This window comes from Mesoplodon mirus, assembly GCF_964341445.2.
Source record: "Mesoplodon mirus genome assembly, chromosome: 1".
Classification (NCBI taxonomy): domain Eukaryota; kingdom Metazoa; phylum Chordata; class Mammalia; order Artiodactyla; family Ziphiidae; genus Mesoplodon; species Mesoplodon mirus.
In genome coordinates, this window is record NC_138976.1 from 50,751,076 (window position 1) to 50,769,578 (window position 18,503).

General features: G+C 40.6%; 1 pseudogene across 1 annotated transcript in view; it reads right to left on the reverse strand.

Moving 5' to 3' along the window:
* LOC309806815 (protein disulfide-isomerase A3-like) overlaps positions 1-4,919 on the reverse strand; it is a 38,601-nt pseudogene extending 33,682 nt beyond the window's left edge. The window contains exons 1-3 of the transcript in view: positions 4,787-4,919; positions 2,095-2,214; positions 1,206-1,795 (exon numbers count right to left, since the gene is read on the reverse strand). The product of the transcript in view is annotated as a protein disulfide-isomerase A3-like (transcript). The remainder of the gene's footprint in view (positions 1-1,205; positions 1,796-2,094; positions 2,215-4,786) is intronic.
* Positions 4,920-18,503: the final 13,584 nt, after the last annotated feature.

An 18,503-nucleotide genomic window follows, 5' to 3' on the forward strand; every position in this document is an offset into this window, starting at 1 on the left:
AGTATTGTCTTTTCTTTTAGAGGGGGCGCATTTATTGTCACTGTTCCCAAATGTACAAAAAGAAAAGATAGAAAATGAGTCCCCAATGCAGTTCCTCCCACCCCCGTAACATTGCCCCCAACACAAACAATTTTGCCCAAACCATAAACATAAACTGATTCTGGTATTCTCATAAACAGTGCAGCTAAGAAACAGTTTAGAGAAAGTTTAACAGGATTCAGATTCTATCCATTCTGTCCTCTCAGCCCTGAGAGGTAATAATCCCATATGGGTCCCAGTCCTCCCCAGTGGTTTTCCCATCTCTGGTGGAAGAGTCCTTTTTTTTTATTTAGTTAGTTTTGGCTGCATCGGGTCTTAGTGGCGGCACACGGTATCTTCTGTTGCGGCACGTGGGCTCTTCATTGTAGTGTGAGGGCTTCTCTCTAGTTGTGGCTACACGGGTTTTCACTTCTCTAGTTGTGGCCTGTGGGCTCCAGGGCACGTGGGCTCTGTAGTTGGGGCCCGTGGGTTCCAGAGTGCGTGGCCTCTTTCCATTTGCTGCACGCGGGCTCTAGTTGAGGCACGCGAGCTCAGTAGTTGTGGCACCTGGACTTGGTTTTTCCGAAGCTTGTGGGACCTTAGTTCCCTGACTAGGGATCGAACCCACATCCCCTGCATTGGAAGGCGGATTCTTTACCACTGGACCACCAGGGAAGTCCCTGGAAGAGTCCTTGTACAAAGTGGTATATTTGGCTGCTGCTTTAGAGATCCTCCTGTGCTGCCTTCTTCTTCTTGGGTTTTTCTTCTTGAATTATGGGGGGGGGGGCGGTGTTGTGGCCTCTCACTTTACATAGCTAATAAAATCATTTAATTCATGGCCACCTTCGTATTTCTTTGGATTTAGCTTCTTGTTGGCTGGAGAGAAGCAGATGGTAGGAAAACCTCTAACTTCATATGGAGAAGGCGCTGTGGCATCCATCTTGGCTATGATAATATCTGGGTCTTTTCTGAGCTTCTCTCCCAGTTCTTTTTTTTTTTTTTTTTTGTGGTATGTGGGCCTCTCACTGTTGTGGCCTCTCCCGTTGCGGAGCACAGGCTCTGGACACGCAGGCTCAGCGGCCATGGCTCACGGGCCCAGCCACTCCGCTGCATGTGGGATCTTCCCGGACCGGGGCACGAACCTGTGTCCCCTGCATCGGCAGGCAGACTCTCAACCCCTGCGCCACCAGGGAAGCCCTCTCCCAGTTCTTTATACTTAGGCTCCAGATTCTTACAGTGACCACACCAAGGAGCATAAAATTCAATCAGCACATCTTTAGTTTCATCACTCACTAGTTCATCAAAATTCTTTGCTACCACTACCTTTACGGGCCCATCAGTGCTCTCTGGGATAGGCTCAGACTTCAGGTATTTCTTCAGGTTACCATCAAAGTAATCCTGCAGGAGTATCTCAAGAGCCTTGCCATCACGCGACAATTCCTCCTGCATGACAAACTCCTCTGCTTTTGCAGTTCTGATAGCAACAACAGCAGTCTCTCCAGTAGCACTTTCCAAGCCCAAATCAGAAAGTTCATGACTAAAGCTTTTGCAGCTATAGCTACAGCAAAGTTGAGTTTCTTCCCAGCATCCAGGAATTTCTTTGCCACCATCATCACTCTGTTTCTCCAGTAGTTGGAACATTTAGCATTCTTTTCATAGTCCACATCATAGGAAGCCATAAGTAAGTCCTTACCCTGTATCAAATATTTATTTTCTTCTGTCATGTGAGGTCAGATACCACAACTGTTTTCCTGAATAAATTGTTTTAATCTTTCCACTGGTCATTTTCTGTTTTGTATATGCCACAGTCTTGTCCTCAAACCTGTTCATCAGATATGAAGGACAGGGGCTTCCCTGGTGGCGCAGTGGTTGAGAGTCCGCCTGCTGATGCAGGGGACACGGGTTCGTGCCCCCGTCCGGGAAGATCCCACATGCCGCGGAGCGGCTAGGCCCGTGAGCCATGGCCGCTGGGCCTGCGCGTCCGAAGCTCTGCAACGGGAGAGGCCACAGCAGTGAGAGGCCCGCGTACCGCAAAAAAAAGAAAAAAAAAATATGAAGGACAAAACAAGGTGATACCCTCTCCGTCATCATCATACTTGTTCACCAGAGACGCAACATTGGTGTGTTCAAATCGGTAGTTATCTCTCAAGTTGCTGGCTGCTTTTTGAAACTCTGAGTTAGCTTCACTGAATAAATCTTTGAAAGAACCCACTACAGAAGCATCTTTATCACTAAGGAACTTTTCAAATTCTTCCTCAGTCCTGAGAGGAACTGAAGCTGGTCCAGCCTACTTCTTCAGGTGGCTGACAATTCTATCAGCAGTCCTAGGCCCATCATAGCACCTAAAACAGAATGTAAAACTTTTCAAGAATAGTGCTTAAATAAATAATGATTTAAAATTAAAATAATTCTCCTCTTATACTGTTAGTCCTTTTTTCATTTTACAGACTGCCGCATTTACTTTGTTACACTCAGCATAAAATACATCCTGTGGGCATGTAAAATGCAAAAAGAAAAATGCATGCATGAGCTATTTTCATTAATGATGGTGTTTAAAGCATGTCTATATAGTCTTCATCATTATTTTGATAACTATATAATATTTTGCTGAATTATTTTATTATCTATTCCTGTAATCTTGGACGTTTATGCTTTTTTTTCCAGTCTTTTGGAATCATAGATAGCTATTCTGTGCATAGGTTTTTGTTTCTGTTGAATTATGCCATTAGGAGAAATTCTGGAGTCTAAAATTTGGATCAGAGTATATCCATCTTTATTATTCTTAATATATAGCCTTACAGAAAGAATGTATCAATTGAAATGATCATTATAAATAAGTGAAAACAACAGATTCCTTAAACTTTAACCAGCAGTGGGTACCATTTTTAAAATTTATTAGCTACTTAAATAGGTGATTAAAGGTATCTCCAGGCTCCATCAAGGATGGTCTTTTCCCCTGTTTTTCTTTATTACTGGTATTTCTCTATGTAATGTTTGTGTTAATGTCACGGCTTATTCGATTTTTAGGTTTTGAGGTTTTCCTTCTGAATTTGAATGAACTCTTCATATAATACAAATGTTAATTTACCTGACATTTTCAGTACAGATATTTTTCTGAATCAGTTGTTTTCATAGGACAAAATTTAATTTACAACATTTTCACTTACAGAGGCTTTCAGTTTCTGTATATTCAGTAGTGGCAACACATCCCTCTGCGTTTCCTCAGTGGATTCTTGCATTGTGTAAGGTGTAGCTCTGACACTTTGGTTTTCTAAATTGTCCTATTTTATCTTAATGCAACTTATTAAATAAGCCTTCTTTGTCCCTCTATTTGGGAAAACTGACTTAGCTTTCCACATATGTTTTGGGTTTATTTCTAAGGTTTCCACCTTTTCCTATTGGTGTGCCTTTCTGTGTTTATGTCAATACCACAGTTTTAAGTTCTAATACTTTTGTATAAGTTTAATGTCTGATATGGCTAGATTTCTTTCTCTTTTCTCCTGCTTGGATTGTCTATCAGAGTTTTGCCTTTTCTTATATTTTTCATGCAAATTTTGTTGCAATTTAAAAAATCATATTGCCATTTAAATTTTTTATTTTATTTATTTTTGGCTGCATTCGGTCTTCGTTGCAGCAAGTCAGGGCTACTCTTCGTTGTGGTGCGTGAGCTTCTCGTTGCGGTGGCTTCTCTTGTTGCGGAGCACAGGCTCTAGGTGCACGGGCTTCAGTAGTTGTGGCACACAGGCTCAGTAGCTGTGGCTCTCAGGCTCTAGGGCACAGGCACAGTAGTTGTGCCGCACGGGCTTCGTTGCTCCGTGGCATGTGGGATCTTCCCAGACCAGGACTCGAACCCGTGTCCCCTGAATTGTCAGGGGGATTCTTAACCACTGCGCCACCAGGGAAGCCCCGTGTTGCCATTTTGATTGAAATTGTGCTAAGTCTGTAAATATCCTTGGAGTGAACATATAGATTTATGATTTCCAGTCTCACTGAGGCAAAAACTATACCTGTCTATTTATTTTAATTTTTTTTACATCTTTATTGGAGTATAATTGCTTAACAATGGTGTGTTAGTTTCTGCTTTATAACAAAATTAATCAGTTATACATATGTTCCCATATCCCCTCCCTCTTGCGTCTCCCTCCCACCCTCCCTATCCCAACCCTCCAGGTGGTCACAAAGCACAGAGCTGATCTCCCTGTGCTATGCGGCTGCTTCCCACTAGCTATCTACCTTACGTTTGGTAGTGTATATATATCCATGCCTCTCTTTCGCTTTGTCACAGCTTACCCTTCCCCCTCCCCATATCCTCAAGTCCATTCTCTAGTAGGTCTGTGTCTTTATTCCTGTCTTATCCCTATGTTCTTCATGACATTTTTTTCTTAAATTCCATAAATATGCGTCAGCATACAGTATTTGTCTTTCTTTCTGACTTACTTCACTCTGTATGACAGACTCTAGGTCCATCCACCTCATTACAAATAGCTCAGTTTCATTTCTTTTTATGGCTGAGTAATATTCCATGGTATATATGTGCCACATCTTATTTATTTTAGTTTTTTGAAAATTTCTAATAAGGGTTTGTAGGTTTCTGTAAAAGACTTTTGCTCTTACTTTGTACAGCATAAACCTTAGTGTTTTAGATTGCTTTTAATAAAATAATAATGGCTAACTATTACTAAGCACATAATATGCACCAGACGCTATGTTAAGCACTTTGTATATATTATCTCATGAAATACCTCTGTAAGGTAGCTACTGTTATCACCATAATGCCTGTGAGGACGCCGAGGTTTTTGCTGGTCACATAATTTGTCCATGGCCACGTGGCTGTTAAATGGTAGAGCTATGATTTGCACCCAGGACTGTCTGACTTCAAAGGCCTTGTTCTTAACCACCATCCTATACTTGGTAAACTGAAATTATGAGCTAATAAGATAATGAAATTTAGCCAGAATAAAAGCAAAATTCTTATTTCAAGTGGATAAGAAGAGAAAGGTCAGTATCTGTTCAGAATGTGAAAGAGTTCAAAGAGTGTCATAGAGACCTTCTGTGGAGTATCAACTACTAAAGTGGCATGATTGCTCGAAACAAAGTAATAAAACCCAGTTCTTTGTTAATGGATATATGACGTCAGCTTATGGAAGGGGATAGTACCAGTGGATCAGTATCTAGAATGCTGTGTTCTCAGCCCCCTGTTTTTTTGTTGTTTTTTTGTTTTGTTTTGTTTTCTGCAGTACGCGGGCCTCTCACTGTTGTGGCCTCTCCCGTTGCGGAGCACAGGCTCCGGACGCGCAGGCTCAGCGGCCATGGCTCACGGGCCCAGCCGCTCCGCGGCACGTGGGATCTTCCCGGACCAGGGCACGAACCCGTGTCCCCTGCATTGGCAGGTGGACTCTCAACCACTGCGCCACCAGGAAAGCCCTCAGCCCCCTGAGGGGTCTTTATAACTGGGAGTTTCAGCAGGGGATGATAACGTGGTAGATAAAGAGGAATTATGTAGAATAAATGGTTGAAGGATGGGAAGTTTCAGCTTGGTTAAGAGAAGATATCTGAAGAGTTGTTTAGAGCAGAAAGGAATAGACATGTGGTGAGCAAAGGTTTCAATGAAACATATTTTGACTCCAGTAAATTCTTATAGAGTTAGCCTGTCCAACAAGGAAACTGGCTTCCTTGCAATTTAGTGAGTGCCTCATTCATTGAATTATTTGAGCAGAGACCAAAGGTTACAGAAAAGTGATTCCTAAATTGCAAAAGAAATTGATGTAGATTAATGGTTTTTAAAGTGCAAGTCCAACAACTGTAGAATCAGCCAGAAACCACAGTTGTTAGAAATGCAAATTAGAGGACCCCACCCCAGACTAACGAATCAGAAACTAAGATGAGGCAGCAGTCTGTGTTTTAACTAGCCATCCAGGTGGTCCCTGATGCATGCTAAAATTTGAAAACTACTAACCTAGATAAAGTCTAATGTTTCTTAAAACTCTGAAGTTTAACCCTTCTTACTATTTGTCATGCAGTACACTGTTATATCAGTCAATGTGATACTAATCGTGTACTACATCTAAGGGAAGTTCATTGTTGGAATAACAAAGGGACCTCATTGTAAAGTGGTTTCATCCAATAGATGGCTTCATGATGTCAACCATGAAACACTGTTGCAGCTAAACTTCAAGGTGTCCCAGTAAATGATTGGAGGTCTCTAATACGTGCACAGCAATCTGTATCCACTAGTAAGGGCATTACCCTCATTATATGTGTATTTTTTTCCAAGGATAGATATATAAATGCAAATGATCATACTAGTTTCATGCTTTTGTTTTCATCATCAAACTGAATTGAAGTCCTCTGGAGGTGGTTTGGAGTAGATGGGAAAAACTAAATTTCTTATAGCTGGGAAACAGTAGATGTTGAATTCCCTTTGCCACTTATCCATCTGTTTCTTCCACCATGCTGTGAATTCCTCTGGCATTGGGAGCATATCTCATCCATCTTTGTATTTTCCATGGTGATTAGTGCAATGCCTGTGAAACGTTAGTGCTCAGTCATTGCTTGTTAAATATAATGTATTTAAGGTAATAAGTTCTCTAAGTTTCAAAATATGTTTTTCATACAAAATCAAAGTATTATGATTAAATAAAACAGAGAAGACTAGAACCCAAGGCTGCCCAAACCAAACACAACCACTATTTACATTTTGTAATTTGGACAAATTTATTTTTATACAGATTACATTTGTAATGACTCTTGATCTTTTCTCCCGTTTTCTAAAGCTTCGTTTTACATGGTTATAATCATACTTTGCACTCTGCTTTTTTCCCTTTTCATTGTAGATTAGGGCATCAGATTACATGATACACTCACATGTGCAGAGAGAATACAGAGTTTTAAATTTCTGGAGCTAACTTGATCTTTCTCATCAACCTGGTAGGTAATTGGAAAAGTTGGCAATTAATGATAGCTTAGTCTTTTCCAGCTAAACAGTCTGTATCTGTGAAATAGTACGTTCAATTGAGTTTATTGCAGAAAAATGCTCAGTGTTTCAAATTTCTGTCCCTTCTTTACAAGATGGCATCTGGGTGGGGATTTTTGGGGGTGGGGTGGAGTGGGTAGGTGAATGGATTATGTGAGAACATGGTGATGAGGGAAGAGGTCTCAGGTGTTCCCATTTATTCCAGTGCCTGGCTTCTGCTGGTTCACTGGCCTTCTCAGAAACCCCACATTCACTCTCCTGAGCCAATTGAGACATTGGGGCCCCCAGAAGAGATGCACATGCAGTATTCAGAGCGAGTCAGAACCGTTTTAAGGTCATCTATCTAGCCATATTCATCAGTCAGTTTTACACCATCTCTCCTGCATTACCTGGGATGCCGTCCTTAGTTGAGGTGAGATTCTTTCAAATGGAGAAAAGGCAACAGATACTTTCAACTTTCTTTATCAACTTATGGAAGAGTCTCCCCACCCTTAAAATACCTGCCTCAGAGAAGTCAAGACACGTGAGCTTCCCACCTTCTTCCCCAAATTCTTCTCCCTTGATGTTTGGACTCTCCCCTGTGTCAGCACAGATAGAACGGTTCTTTCCTCTTCCTGTCTGCTTAGAACTACCATACCGTACTATTTTGTGTTTCTTGTACACTTAAAAAAAATGAAACCAAACCAAACAGAGAACACTTTGGTAAGGCCCAACTCTTGATTTGAAGGAAAGGGAACTTTAAAATTTAGAAACCCTAAGAAAAAAAAATGTCATGAAGAACCTAGGGGTAAGACAGGAATAAAGACACAGACCTACTAGAGAATGGACTTGAGGATATGGGGAGGGGGAAGGGTAAGCTGTGACAAAGCGAAAGAGAGGCATGGACATATATACACTACCAAATGTAAGGTAGATAGCTAGTGGGAAGCAGCCGCATAGCACAGGGAGATTAACTGGGTGCTTTGTGACCGACTGGAGGGGTGGGATAGGGAGGGTGGGAGGGAGACGCAAGAGGGAGGGGATATGGGAACATATGTATATGTATAACTGATTAAATTTGTTATAAAGCAGAAACTAACACACCATTGTTAAGAAATTATACTCCAATAAAGATGTAAAAAAAAAAAATTTAGAAACCCTTGCTGTCACTCCACAAACCTGGCTTTCAGATTGTCATTGTTCTTAGGAAAGTCTGTTGTGAGACTTAAGGCTGACCCATGATGCCATGATGTATGAGGCCATCCCCATTCTCTGCTTCCCTGAAGCACAAGCCTCATTGCTCAGCTGCAGCCTAACATGATTTTAGGGGGAAATAAAATATGTCCATTAAAAATTTATAAGTATTATATATATTAAAATAATATCAAAACACCCCTATATGCTCTGGTGTTATGTAATGAGCACTGTGACTGGAGATGTATGTACTTTATTTAATCCTTGGGTTTAATTTATTTAATCCTTTATTCTCATTTTACAAATAGATACATTGAGGCTCAAAAATAAACCTTGCTGTAGGTTTCACAGAGAGGGCATTCTTTCAACCACATTGTGCACGATAGTTAACCAAATGCATACACCACTGTTTATTTAACCATTCCTCCATATTTAGACATTTAAGTTGCCACAGGTTGTTTTAAAGGCAGAATTGCACCTCCTAGTACAAGGATCTGGAGTTTAGAATTCAAAGGCCACTTCAAACCAGATGGGGAAAACTTACAGATTAAAAGAAAACTAAAATATGTATCAACAACCAATTGCAATGTAATAACCTTAGGTGAATCCTGATACAAACACAATGTAATGACAACAAATAGAATCAATTGTAGAGGATTGGGTGGAGGTCGGAAGGATAGAGGGAATGAAATTGGCCATAATTTGATCATTGTTGAAGCTAGGTGATGGGTACTTGGGGGGTTCGTTTTCCTATTCTTTTGTATATGTTTGAAACTTTTCATAAAGAAACGTTTTCTAAAATGGAATAGGATTACCTACGCTTTCTGAGTTTTGAGCAAGGAAGAGTTCTTTTTCTAATAGTATTAAGCAAATATGCATTTGTATGATTTTGGTTCCAGTCTCCCATCCCCCAGCCCCCTACCCTCAACCACATTCCTCTTACATACTGTATATCACTTGACAAATTTCTCTTGGGTGAGCCATGTCAGATGAAAATTCTTCTTCATTGTGGGGTAAAAAGAGATGATCAATGCTCTTGAGTGATGTGTGTGTGTATGTGTATGTGTGTGTGTGTGTGTGTGTGTGTTGAGGGCACACAGTCAATGCAGCTGGTGAGCACAACAGTTCTCTGAAATAGTCCCTGCCAGAGCCTCGTTATCCCACTCCATGCTGCAGTTTTATCATGTGTCTGAGAAAGTGTTTCCTCTGCCAGGCAGGAAGGAAATTTGAAAATAAGTGCCAGCTTCAAATGCCCGGAGGGCATACACTGACATCTCCTTTCCTGGTTGGTGAAGCCAGGATGTGCTGCAGAGTGTCTCATTAACACCAGGGACTTGGCCAGGCAGGGTGCCCCAGTTTGAGCATGCATGCTATCCGGGCACAGTTTTTATTCGATCTATGAAATGTACTAACGTCACGTTGCATTAGACCCCCGAAGTGAACTTGCTTTCTATAGAAATGTTTACACTGTTTCCTCCCCTCCCCTCTCCCTGTGCTACTGAACCAGGTATCTGGCAATTCCAGCCCCACTGACATGAGAGGAGGTAACATTTCATTCATCTCTCTTCCCCTCTCAATCTTATTCAGAATTGTCATTCACATAATCATTAATATTTGTTAAATGGAAGAAGGGGGAAAGAGTGCAAAGGTAACATACATGGGAGAGAAAGTGAGGGACAGTAAAGAATGTAAGATATTGTTCATTGCAGAATATGAATGAACAAGTACATTATCACCTTGAGATTCTGGTGGGATTCTGAAATGGAGACAAAACACTAAAAAATAGATTAAAGATGTGAATTTTTCTATAAAGAACACAATGAAATTTAATATGTAGGGGGAAAAAATCCTTTGAATTTTATAGCTTCTTCTCATACCCAGTACAAACTAATTCCAGGATTCAAGGGTGAAAGATGGTGGCCTTTGGTTATGTCACCTTCTTTAACATCTCTACAAAATTCAAAGAAACCAGGAAAATGTCATCAAAAAGATACCCATTACAGTCAAAGACAAATCTCATCTTCAAACTCCCAGTGTGTACCAGTGACTTTTTCATATCTTTTTCTCCAAAAACCGTATCATTGGCCTTGACAGTTTAATGCAAGTTGACAATTCAGTAAGGAGCACATTGATTTCTGTAGAGGAGAGCCCAAGGGGCAAGTTATAGGTGATGAATGTGGTGGAGATTAAAAGGTATTAATGAAGTGAATTTTCTAATCTCATTCTTTGAAGAACAGCCATTATCAGGAAATGCTTCAGAGTTTTGAACTGAAAGCAAATGGAAGAAAGGGAAATATGAAATGCTCAGTTTCTGTCTTATCTGTATACACCATTTTTACCAGTCTTAGGCAGACTCTAACATTTGTACCAGCACTAAGCTGGGAAATTCACACACTTAATTAAACCTTTAGAAACATGTACATAGGTACATTTTATTCTCCCCACTTTGCAGTGAGGAAACAATTTAGAAAAGCTTGGTAAATTAGCTACAATCATAACAACTAAGAAGTCACAAGGCTAAGCTTCTAACGCAGCTCTGTCTTAATGTAATACCTGTTTCCTTTCTACTGTACTTCACTGACTCTGTTAGTGTAAAGGAGATAGTGCTAAAGTAGTTTGTGGTTTTAGAAGAATGTTCCAAAATGTCAGTTCTTTTTACTTATGGTTGACGCCTATGTCTTACACGCTTTACCACAAGCATTAGGGAGTTGTAAAAGTTTCCATATTGCAATAATTATAACTGCAAACTTGTATGTTGTAGGGTGAGGTGCCATGGAATGGAAAATTTCATAAATTATAGTCTGTCACTAACTATTTGTGTGGCCTTGAGCAAATGTCTAAATTCTCTGAGCCCAAATCATTGCTGCCAAATATAAGACAATTTATTAGGTTAAGTCTAAATTATCTTTTTCTTCTGTGATTCTCTTTTCCTGGTTGATGCACTGTAAGTTCCAGTAAATCAGAATTGAGATTTTTACTGTCACTGTTTGTAGATGACATGATACTGTACATAGAAAATCCAAAAGAAGCCACCAGAAAACTACTAGGGCTAATCAATGAATTTGGTAAAGTCACAGGATACAAAACTAATGTACAGAAATCTCTTGCATTCCTATACACTAACAATGGAAGATCAGAAAGAGAAATTAGGGAAACAATCCCATTCACCATTGCAACAAAAAGAATAAAATACCTAGGAATAAACCTACCTAAGGAGGTAAAAGACCTATACTCAGAAAACTGTAAGACACTGATGAAAGAAATCAAAGAAGACACAAACAAATGGAGAGATATACCATCTTCTTGAATTGGAAGAATCAATATTGTCAAAATGACTCTACTACCCAAAGCAATCTACAGATTCAGTGCAATCCCTATCAAATTACCAATGGCATTTTTCACAGAACTAGAATGAAAAAAATCTTAAAATTTATATGGAGACATAAAAGACCCCGAATAGCCAAAGCAATCTTGAGAAAAAAAAAAAAGGGGGGGCTTCCCTGGTGGCGCAGTGGTTGAGCGTCCGCCTGCCAATGCCGGACACACGGGTTCGAGCCCTGGTCTGGGAAGATCCCACATGCCACGGAGCAGCTGGCCCCGTGAGCCACAATTACTGAGCCTGCGCGTCTGGAGCCTGTGCTCCGCAACAAGAGAGGCCGCGATAATGAGAGGCCCGCGCACCGCGATGAGGAGTGGCCCCCACTTGCCACAACTAGAGAAAGCCCTCTCACAGAAACGAAGACCCAACACAGCCATAAATTAAAAAAAAAAAAAAAAAAAGAGCTGGTGACACGTACGTGCGCCGAGACAGCGCGAATTGGAGGAAAAAAAAAAAAAAAGCTGGAGGAATCAGACTCCCTGACTTCAGACTGTACTACAAAGTTACAATAATCAAGACAGTACGGTACTGGCACAAAAACAGAAATATAGATCAATGGAACAGGATAGAAAGCCCAGAGATAAACCCACACACCTATGGTCAACTAATCTATGACAAAGGAGACAAGGATATACAGTGGAGAACAGTCTCTTCAATAAGTGGTGCTGGGAAAACTGGACAGCTACATGTAAAAGAATGAAATTAGAACACTTCATGACTCCATACACAAAAATATACTCAAAATGGATTAAAGGGCTTCCCTGGTGGCACAGTGGTTAAGAATCCCCCTGCCAATGCAGGGGACCCAAGTTCAAGCCCTGGTCCAGGAAGATCCCACATGCTGCAAAGCAACAAACACCACAGCTACTGAGCCTGCACTCTAGAGCCTGCCAGCCACAACTACTGAAGCCCACATGCCTAGAGCCCATGCTCTGCAACAAGAGAAGCCACCACAAAGAGAAGCCCTCGCACTGCAATGAAGACTAGCCCCCGCTCGCTGCAACTAGAGAAACCCCACACACAGCAATGAAGACCCAATGCAGCCAAAAATAAATAAATAAATAAAATTAATTTATTTTAAAAAATGGATTAAAGACCTAAATGTAAGACCAGATGCTATAAAACTCTTAGAGGAAAACATAGGAAAAACGCTCTTTGACATAAATCACAGCAAGATCTTTTTTGACCCACCTACTAGATTAATGGAAAGAAAAACAAAAATAAACAAATGGGACCTAATTAAACTTAAAAGATTTTGCACAGCAAAGGAAACCCTAAACAAGAAAAGACAGCCCTCAGAATGGGAGAAAATATTTGCAAATGAAGCAATGGACAAAGGATTAATCTCCAAAATATACAAACAGCTTGTGCAGCTCAATATCAAAAAAAAAAAAACAGCCCAATCAAAAAATGGGCAGAAGACCTAAATACACGTTTCTCCAAAGAAGACATACAGATGGCCAAGAGGCACATGAAAAGATGCTCAACATCACTAATTACTAGAGAAATGAAAATCAAAACTATAATGAGGTATCACCTCACACTGGTTAGAATGGGCATCATCAGAAAATCTACAAACAGTAAATGCTGGAGAGGGTGTGGAGAAAAGGGAACCCTCTTGCACTGTTGGTAGCAATGTAAGTTGATACAGCCACTATGGAGAACAGTATGGAGGTTCCTTAAAAAACTAAAAATAGAATTACCATATGGCCCAGCAGTCCCACTGCTGGGCATATACCCAGAGAAAAGCATAATTTAAGAAGACACATGCACCCCAATATTCCTTGAAGCACCATTTACAATAGCCAGGTCATCGAAGCAACCTAAATGTCCATCGACAGATGAATGGATAAAGAAGATGTGGTAAATATATACAATGGAATATTACTCAACCATGAAAAGGAATGAAATTGGGTCATTTGTAGAGATGTGGATGGACCCAGAGACTGTCGTACAGAGTGAAGTAAGGCAGAAGGAGAAAAACAAATATCGTATATTAACACATATATGTGGAATCTAGAAAAATGGTACAGATGAACCTGTTTGTAAGGCAGAAATAGAGACACAGATGTAGAGAACAAATGTATGGACACCAAGGGGGGAGGGGTGTGGGATGAATTGGAGATTGGGATTAACATATATACACTAATGTGTAAAATGGATAACTAATGAGAACCTGCTGTATAGCACAGGGAGCTCCACTTCGCTGTATGGTAGAAACTAACACAACATTGTAAAACAGCTTTACCCCAATTTAAAAAAAAGAAGATGGGAGAGAGAAACGACTGAGATGAATGTCTTTACTAAAATACCAATAAGTTTGTCAAACTTTAAAAATAAAATTGAGATTTTTAAAAACATGAATGCTCATTTGGGTTGGATTTTAAAAATCTTCTTAAAGTGACCTTCCATTTTAGCTAATTTCTCTTACTCTCAGTCTCACACACACACACGCACACACTGCACACTGCATACATGCACACACAGACACCCAGCACACCCTGTACAATTAGCATTATTATTTATACTCAAAGAAGGGCAGTTCAGAGTTGGTTTCAGACACAAAGCACACAGATAAGGAGGAGTTCCAGGCAGTTTAGTTATTCAGCACAACTTGAACATTAAGACAGCAGCCCATCTGTCCATCCCACTGTCCTCTACCACCCCTTGTGAACTCATGGAAGGTTGTTGATCTGGACCCAAGTCTAGAATTCTGGCTGCTTTGCTATGAGTCTATATTGGCCTCACCTACCTCCAAGCTCTCAGAAACCAGACTGTGATGTGCAGTATGAAGAAATAGATGTTAGATTCAAACACAGCAGGTCTTGGATATTCTTTTGAGAGGATAGATTCAGACACAGCAGGTCTTGGATATTCTTTTGAGAGGATATTTTTTCAGCTGTCCACAGTGGTAACTTCTTGGTATTTCACTGTATATAGGCTTTGGGTTCTAAGGAGGAAATGTTAACCAGCAATGCTGTGGCATGATTCCACCTAGTGAGGGAATGAGATTCTTAGCTTGACGAAGCCTTTCTGCCACAGATACTATCAGTATGTGACTGTCTTTCCTGCCAAATTGATAACCTCTCAAGAGCCCACTATGTACTGTCGACATCCCTTTATTGCTATAGCACCCTACTCAGTGCCTGATACATAGTGGCAGTACATCAAGTAAACAGCAGCATGTATTTTGTGGTGGGGTAAAAAAGAAAAACAACAACATGAATTTTGGAGCCAGGCATCCCTGTGTTCAAAGTTCTTGTTCTGCTAATTAACCTGTGTGTTTTAGGATATGTTGGTTAGATTCTCCGAGCCTCAGTTTTCTTATCAGTACAATGGGATGAATAAAACTTCTTGGGATGTTGTTTAAGGTTTAGAGACAGTATAGGCAAAGCAGCTATTGAATTGTGGGCACTCACTGGGCAATAGCCAACAGCAGCAATATTGGAGGTAGGCAGGACTAAATAAATGTTAGAACAATAGAATTATTATCAGGAGCTGGGTTATAAGCCACTGAGTCATAGTAGAGAAAGAATCTGCCATGAACCTATCAGGAAAAAAGAATTTTTTTCATTTAAAATACAAAGAAAAGTGTTTTAACAATTAAGAGTGGTCTGTCTTATGAGGTGATAAGATGCCTGCCCAAAAAAAGGAAAGAAAAAGAAGACTTCAAGCAGTCTTCAAACCAGTAAAAGGTGGAAAGGAAGTTACACTGGGCTATTACTGGGAGACTTCCAATTCAGCAGTTTCTCAATTTCTGATATCCGGGTTCATTTTCAGTTGTGAAGGCTTCCCAGTCAAACATGAAGCCATAATGTTCAAGGCAGATTATTAGTAGTTTGCCTTTGCTGCACTAGCGTAAATTCTTTGGAGAGGAATTGAAAAGACCACAACTAACTTTTAATGAAGCAATCTGTTTTGCTAACATCAACCAAAAAATAACAGGAAAGAAGGCACAATATAGTTTGTAAGGAAGGGAGTGATAATCATTCAACATTTGATTTACACTGGAAATGCATGGAATGGAGGAAAGTGGTTTTGAAAAATCTCCCAGGACCAAAATAAAATTGCTCACCTTATCTCATGTTGATGAGCACATGTGCTCTGGCTTGGCATATGTTTTCATAAACTTCCCATTTTCAGGGAGTGTGGCAAATGTGTAAAGAGGAACACATCTGCGACCCCGTGGAGCTGATGTGTTAGCAGAAGGCACAAGGTCGTGGGTCAGAGTGGGGCATTTCTTGGGAGAAAAGACAGCAGAAATACACCTCCTCATGGGCCCCAACACCAGATGAGCGGAGCACTGGCATTTGTGTCTATGAGGGACGAACATTTTCATTAGGAGACTATTGAAAGACTAAATTGTTCTGTCTGATCAAATGACATCGGGATTTGAGATTTGCTGTGACTGAGTTAGTCCTCATTCACTCAAAGAGTAAACGCCATGAACTCACAAATATTCTCATCCCTTCCTCTTCTGCGGTGAAGAGCTGGTCCATCCAGATGTGAGGCTGTTTACACACAGGGCCCTAAAGACTTAAATGTACTCAATGGATTCGTAAGGGATCCCACTTTTATTATGTCCTACTCATACTTTTACACAGGCACACACACACACACACCACACACACACACACACACATACCCCTCTTATGCTTCAAGCTAGCCTAGAAGGCATTTCCTCTGGTAAACTTTCCTTTACTTCCCCTGCCCCTCCCCACCTTTAATTGTGCCTCTATTATTAGTTAGAATGTGTATGCAGTAATGTGTTTTTTCTTGCATTTTGCCTAAATGAAAATCTGAGGGTCTCTTTACATTTAAATTTTTTATGTAGAGCTTCAAAAACTTTTAAAATTACGTAGTCAAATTTATTGACTTCTTGTTGTTGTTGTTCGCCTCATTTCTTGAAATTAAGGGCACAGCCTCATCCCTTTGAGAAACATTTATAGACAATTATACTTCATGAGTGTCCAGTCGGCACAGCCCCACTGGCAGGCAGCTCGCACTCGGGTTCTAATTCTGGGAAGGGGCGGAACACTTGTTAATATATAGAAGTCCTCTTCCCTTTGCCTGCTAAAAGGATTCTGGCTGTGCCCTAAACTCTTTCTCCTGCCTTGCCTTCTTTCAATGCCAATCTCCTTTTCTGGGATGTCATGGCACAGAATCATGAAGAATAGTGGTACAGGAAAAGGAAATTCAGAAAGTTCATTCAGAAGAGATTTAAAGGAAAATGCTGGGAAGCAAGCAACCATGGTGTCTCAGAGAAGTGAATACAGAAAACAAATGGGAACTTTAATATATTGCTGTGGTTTGTGAATATCCTGCACAGTGTTTGAAAAATACAAGTTAAAAAAAATCTGTGTTTTTTGAAAATAGATTTTGTTTGTTGGAGTGTTTTTCTGTGACCTCAACAGGGTTCTGTACTACTACGTGTATTATGATTTTATAAGCAGTGCTTTTAAAACTTATGAATATGAGCATGTGCACATCTCTACAATTTTCTACAATATATGTTCCCAATACCTCATATTCTTGGTCTCCCACATCCCTCTCTTTTTCTCATTAGAGGCCCCTTCTGGTCTCATAGTGGTTTCCTTTTCCCCTATCACTTAATGAACAGTTACTTAAATGAACCGTGATAAATGTCTGTCCTGGCATGGTCTCAAGTTAAATTCATTATAAATGTTGGGTTGCTTAGGCTAAAATGCCTCTTATCATCTCAGAAAATGAAATCGCAGGCTCATTTTCCAGAAGTAGCTAAGGAAAGCTTGCACTCATCAATCCTCTCACAATTAGGGTGGTGCAGCCTGGTGGTGAAGAGCTCAGCTCTGAAGCTCCTCCCCATGGTTCAGCCCCTAGTCCAGCTACTACTGTCTGTTTTTAATCTTGGGAAAGTTACTTGACCTTGTCATGCCTCAGTTTCCTCACTTAAAAGGAGAATATTTGTGGGGCTTCCCTGGTGGCGCAGTGGTTGAGAGTCCACCTGCCGATGCAGGGGACGCGGGTTTGTGCCTCGGTCTGGGAAGATCCCACATGCCGCGGAGCGGCTGGGCCCATGAGCCATGGCTGCTAAGCCTGCACGCTCCTCAACAGGAGAGGCCACAACAGTGAGAGGCCCTTGTACTGCAAAAAAAAAAAAAAAAAAAAGAAGCTGTCCTGCAAATATTGCATGAAAAGTTGGTAGACTTGAAGGTGACCCTATTTGGTGATTCATATTTGAGTTCCTGGGTTCTGATATATCCATTCACTCATTCAGTGGTGGTTCATTGAGCCCCTGCCATGACAGTTATGACATTATGCCAGCAATCATGGCACAAAGATGAATAAGACACAGTTGTTGACCCCAAAGAGTCCCCAGACTACAGAGGGAAAGAGTGTATAACAAACAAAATGTAGCAAGAAAGTGCAAGAATTTTTTTTAAGCCTATAAGGTACAAAGCGCATGCAAAACAAGGACAAAGTTATTATTGTCCAGGAACTCTAGGAAGATTTCCTAAATGAGATGAAAGGTTAGTTGAGTTGTTGAAGGGTGAACAGGCACCCACTAGGCAAATGATTGGAAGAAATCAATTGCAGGCAATGTAAATAGTGTACACAGTTATCAAATAGCAAGCAATTTATACTGGAATACAAAGTTTGAGCCAAGAAATGGGAAAAGATGGAGCTAGACCAGTGGGCAGGAGCCATGAAGACCTAAGATGGAGCTAGACCAGTGGGCAGGAGCCATGAAGACCTGTCAGCCTTTTAAGATAGATCTAAGTCAGAGAAGGCTGCTGTTTATTACACATCTAGTGTTTATGTAAGTATGGCCCCAACTCAAAGTTGCCTCCATACCCTGAGCAGACTGCAGTCATGACCAGGCAGTTACTTAGTTATATCCATACTCATCATTTTCCTGCATTAGCACCATTTGAATGGAGTGCTTGAGTTTGGAACCTTGGAAATAGGAATTCCTCTAGA